Here is a 6,000-nt window from a genome sequence, read left to right as displayed (position 1 = left end):
AATTTTATTCTGTGTCCTCTAGTCAGTGACATCTGAGCATATGATTGTCACCATAAAGGCTTCAGAGACAACTGAAGGGGGACTGAGTGTCATACTGTACTCACAAAAGCTAACACAGAGCTCTGCAAAGGGACATCACTTACACTAGAAAAAACAGGAACATTGTCTACAAAAGAGCAAATTAATGTTGAGAAGAAGTGGCCAAGAATTACAGTGAATAATACCAAATAACAACCTCTGGGCACCCCTGTGGGCTTTAGGGATTTTTTGCAAGCCAGGGTTCCAGTATTCTTTTAAGTGCTGCTCCCTGGATGCTATAATGCTTATCATACCCACATGAAAACTACTTTCTCCCTCTGCTATCCTGAGACAGCTCCTGGGATGAGGCTCATCATCCCTGGTGCCTCAGTTCACACCTGAGATGAAAACGTTGAATTCCAGCAGCAATTGCAGAGTCAAGGGTGAAGAGAAGCTCTGTCAAAAATATAGAAGGCAGAGGACTCTGAAGAGAACTAGTCCTTCAGCTAGAAAGAGCCTTTTTTTTTTTTTTTTTTTTTTTTTTCAAGATACAAAGTTCTGCCTCTGACCTTTGGAGACTCTTCAGCTGTGTGATGATGTAGCTGTGCAGGAATGCAAGGCTCCTTCCTCAGTTTTGGTATCTGCCATGTAACCAGAGAAGTCACTGCCCAGAACCAGGCACTTGCTGGCTGCTGCCAGTCTGTCCTCAGCTGTTCTTCCTTTCACTTAAGGGAATGAGGAGCATAATGTGTGCAGGACCGAACCTTAAACACATCACCTTGGAGAAGAGTAAATAACATAAAAATGGGCTTTAATATTTTGAGGAAGCTGTAGGTGCCTTTGCCCAGGGAAGGAAGCGGAGCCCCTCCTGAACTCAGTTGCTTGAGAAATGATGCCAGGATGAGTCCAGGGCTGCAGCCACTGAAGGAACCTGCTCCTCTCTGAGCAGTGGCAGTACCCTCCTGGTGCAAGGACATGGACACATAAGGGTTCACCTTACGCCAGCATGTCCCCTTTCTCCTTAGAGAGGAAAACACTCCCTGTGCTCCTGTCACCTGCTGAGGCTCCCAAGACCAGCCAGGCTCCCAGGTTCCAGTCAGCAAGCTATTATTTCAGGAAACATCAATGTAGTTTTAAAGCTGAGTCAACAACAGAAGCTGAATAATTTAAATGTTTAGCAATTCTGCTACTGCTGCCCAGCCATGGATAACAGCAGGTACACAGAAAAACAGTGGCACTGTCAGGCCACTTCCTGTTGGGAGAGAGCAGCAGTGATGCAGGCAAAAATAAGTGGATAAGGACGCTCTGCAGAGCTGAGATAGATGCTGCAGCTCAGAGCAGCCAGCCCTCAGAACATCACACAGCTGAGGCTTTGCTTTCCTGTGGTGTTTGGCTTTCTGGCATGATGATTTGTGACTTCACAGGAAATCTATAGGTGCTGCTGGTGCTCAGCTCCCAAAGTGCTGGAATCATCAGCCAGGAACAACAGAGGAAGCATGTGAGGGGTCCACACTGACATCTGCTCTTCACCTTTCCACGCGAGGAGGAGCCGTGCAATGTGATGTGGCAGGAGGGGGACAAAGATTTGCTGTACACAAATATTCCAGCCCTTGCTCTCTAGCTGCCTCTCCATCTCCTTTGTTGTTGGGGGGATGACGGGAAAGCCAATTTACAGGTACTTCTCCCAAACCAGTATAAAAACTGGCAGGCAAAAGTACAGAACAAATGAAAAGAAACCCAATTGACTGGATGTGCAAAGCTCAGCAGCTATTAGAAATAAGAAATCTCTTCCTGTCATAACCTTGATCTAAGAAACCATTTCATGGTCATTTATCAGTTCAGAACTATTTAATTTGTGAGATTCCCAAAGGAAATTCAGAACTACAAATTGAATAGATCTTTTTAAGGTTGTGTTTCTTGAACTGTGCACTGTTGCCTCCAAAGGCATGACTCTGGAGGTGAAGCACACTGTTCTCTTACTCCAGGAGACAGCTGCTTTGTACCAGCACAATCACAATTTAGTTCTTGGAGAGGAAACAGTCTAAGCACCAAACCATGATGTTTCAGCAGCCTTTTGCCCCTCCCTGCACACGTACTGAGCAGACAGACAGCTTCATAGCATGTGCCTCTCTGGCATCTTACCACAACTTATCAAGTGCTCTTTTTGCTCATCATTTGAACAAGCCAGGCAACAGAACTGAAAATGTCATCACACTGATTTATCTTATTTATACTTATTCAAGCATAAAAACTCAGAAAGTCAGGTTCCCAGAGTGAAGACAGAAAGAGCTGCAAAGCTCTCAAAGGAAAGGAATATTCATGTCCCATTGTTTATGCTACAGCTTAGTACTGTGCTATCCTGGCTGCAAAGAAAATATCTGCACAGATGAAATTGTTCAGCAACCTCTGCATCCAGCTCTCTTATCCAGTCAGCCACAGGATTGGCACTCACTGTTTGACCCCTCTTAGAGACGAGGCAGTTCTGAGAGCAGAAAACATCACCTAACTCAGCCTGAATCTGAAAATTCCCAGTTCTGGGAACTCACAATTTGGCGTTATGCCCACAATATGGGCCAAGGGCAAATCACTTCTTAATTACTGCTCATGGTGCAGATTTCAGCTTTCATTCAGACAGGCACCAATCTGAAAAACATAGCAAGACTCTTCTCAGGCTGCAGTTAATCCACCCCAGCTATTGATCCTGTTGAATTCACTGGTCCTGCTGTAACTGCAAGTCTACAGATAACTGAGAGATGCCTAAATGTTACGCCTGTTTGGGAATCTCAAGACCAAGAAACCTCCATCACTTGGCTGCAGTGCATGCCTGGAGGCAGCAGAGACTGACCTCCTGTGAGAAAAGATGAATGCACAGTCCCCACTTGGCAGGCTGGACTCTGCTCCTCTTGGAAAGAAATCTTCTCTGCTCCTGAGCATCAAGCCAGAGAGCAAGAACTCAAATCTTGCCCCACATTTTCAGTGTACCTTTATTCTCAGCTACCCAGTCTCTGAGGTCTGCACTGTACCTAAGTACCATAGCCCGTGCCCAAGTGATCTTGCTCTGTCAGTTCAGGCAGTTTGACAAAATTTTTTCTTCTTTAGTATGCAGTGACCAGCAGAACTGAGATCACAAGTCTGAGGGTTTGTATCTATTTGCTATTTAGAACTTTATTGCTGTGACAACACAAGGAATAGGCAGGGTGCTCAGAATTACCTGCTTTCCTTCATCAAACCACCCATAGGTCTCAAGTGCCCGTCTGCACACACACACACCACCCCCCAAAGGACATCTGCATGTCCAAAGGGGTCACACAAGTGCCTGTCCCCTCAGCAGATATTGGCCAGAGATGCTAGAGTCACCCAAATGAGTAATGTTCACAGAACAGCAATGAATTCCCAGGGGCCATTTTACAGCACACAAGGAGGAGAATGGGGCATTTTGCCCAGGACACACAGCTTGACAGACTCACAGTGAGGATCAACAGCAGCCCCATTACTGCGCTGCTGTGGCACACTACCCACACAGACCAACATCATATTTTCATAGTGTTTAAAGCTCAGCTTTATGTTTGCTCCTGAAAATCCACTGTATCCAGCATATCTGCAGCTGCAGGGGGGTAGAAGATGCACCTGAAGCCAACATCCCAAGGGTAGGCTCACTGAAGCAGTTTTGGGCTCCTACAGAGTCAACGGTTGAAGCAGGGCTCAATGCTCAGCTCCCCTGAGAGCCAGCAGAGAGAAACAAGCATATCTTAGGGTATAATTCAGCTGACCTACTTCCACATGTGGCATAGCATGGGAAGGACTCCCTCCTCCTCTCCCAGACTGGAGGGAAATGAGGTGAGCAATTCAGACACCGAGGTCTGCATCACAGTAGTCCTGGGCTGGGGCAGACCATCCCCTCGCACAGCATGATGCCCACAAGGGCACTGATGTGAGAAGAGCAGCCCCCTCTGCCCAACACACCCGGCAGCAAAATCCCATCCCAGAAACATCCAAATCCTCTCAGCTGCTGTTGCCATGGTAACGCCAGAGCCAGGATCCACCAGCCTTTGATGTTCAGATCTGCTCAAAGCGTGCAAAATGTTTAAAGTGTGAAAAATGCCATTTGGAAACTGGGGAGCTGTGTGGAAGAGCACCTGGCTGCCCTGAAGATGGAAGGCCCTCCAGGGAGAAAGTATTAATGGTGTCCAGCCCCACTTCATCTTCTGCCACAGCCCGTCACTACCAGCACGCTGCTGCTTCTGTGCCCCAGCTCACCCTCTTAAGGGAGTTTAATATTTAACATCAGACAAGTGCCGTTTCACAGGGTAATTTGGGTTATTAATAAAAAAGTTCTCCTTCCCCCTAATGATAGAAAACAGGATCTCGGTATTCCATTTTATCAGTGATAGCCCCAGAGCCATTAATAGGGAATCTGGGAAGGGATGAACAGCCAGAACAGCCAGCAGAGCCAAGTAAGATGCAGCACAACACAGTCCCCATCTTCCATTGCATCACAGCAGAGAGGAGGAAGTAATTCCACAACACAAATTGTACCGACCACAGGACGAGCTGGCAGTCTGATCCCTGCTCCAGGAGTGCACAGAGATCCCCTACATGGCAAGGACACCTCCAAGCTTATGACTGCACAATTGCTTACCTAACAAAATTAACACACTTGTAGCATTTAGCACTATGATTCTCTGAGGATTTGCAAAAAAACAATGCTGCCGGTGCCAATGCTTGACACTGACTCTGCAACCACCTACCTTACTGAGCCACCAGGTCAGGGTGGTTCACTACAAGCCAAGAAGCTCTGAAGGGTAGAGGCAGAGAGAAAGATTTGACAGATCTGAGGGATTTTTTATGCCAGACTTCTGATAGAATTTGCTTTACAATATGAAACACAGAAACCTGAAGTACTTTCCTACTTCAGAGAGTAGTCTCTCTTCTACGTAGAAAAAAGTGTCCTGCACTTTGTCATTCACACTTTAAGATTCAGCCGACTTCATAGCTGCAAAGTTTCCTTGTATTCTCTCACCCTCTTGCTAAACTACTGATCCCATCTACGGAGTAAGAGGAGGCAGCCTTCAGCAGACTACAGAAATGCTACAGAGAGCTCCAGGAGCTGGGGAAACCAGTGGCTTGAAGGAAACAGAATGTAGTTACCTAAGAAAGATTTTTGCTGAACAGAAGGGTAAATCCACGCACACAAACACTTTATTGTGAGAAGCATCATGGCATCTTCAGCAGCAACTGTAGAAGATGCTGGATATCAGGCTCACAAAAGCAGTTCAACCAAAAACTCTAGATTTCCTCCTCTTAACCTCTTGAAAGAGTCTAAGTATCTACTTTACAGGGACTACTAAGGCTGTGCTTGTCTGTGAATGGAATGAAACAGTAAAGAAATACTATTATTTCCTCTTTTGACTTCTACAAGTTCTTTTCAACAGGAAAGACAAGCCATTTTCACCTGCCAGCCCGCAGAGACTGAGAAACCATTTTAGCCAGGATGCCCTCTGTGGCAGATACGTGAGAGTGCCAGCTGCGTTACCTGCTGACCATGGTTTGGAACATGGTCCTGCTGGAAGCCTCCAGCATTTTGCTCTCTCCTCCTACTTCATTGTAACCCTTAGTGCCCCTTCAGAGGCATAACATCCTCCAAACATGTTTATTCATGCTGGTCTTTAAAAACATAACTAAATTAGGTCCGTGATTTCATGGTTGGGCACTTAAAGAGATTCCTTGATTCTTTTTTGTTTCTTGGCACCTCCCAATCAGATCACTGGCAAGTCATATACCTCTTTTAATGTAAATGAAAAATTATATATATCTATTTTCCAGGCACTTTTTGTCATTAAAAAAGCCTAATATTATCCCAGCAACCTGCTGGCAAAGCTTGGCAGTAAACAGCAGACAGCTTGAGGGTGGGGAGCTGACTGCAGCAGCTGCTGCTCCAGAAAGAGGACAAAAATCATGTTACGTGCTTCATTTGTGGTGTTT

This window comes from Zosterops lateralis, assembly GCF_965231275.1.
Source record: "Zosterops lateralis genome assembly, chromosome: 30".
NCBI lineage: Eukaryota > Metazoa > Chordata > Aves > Passeriformes > Zosteropidae > Zosterops > Zosterops lateralis.
Note: the sequence above shows the minus strand (reverse complement) of the source record.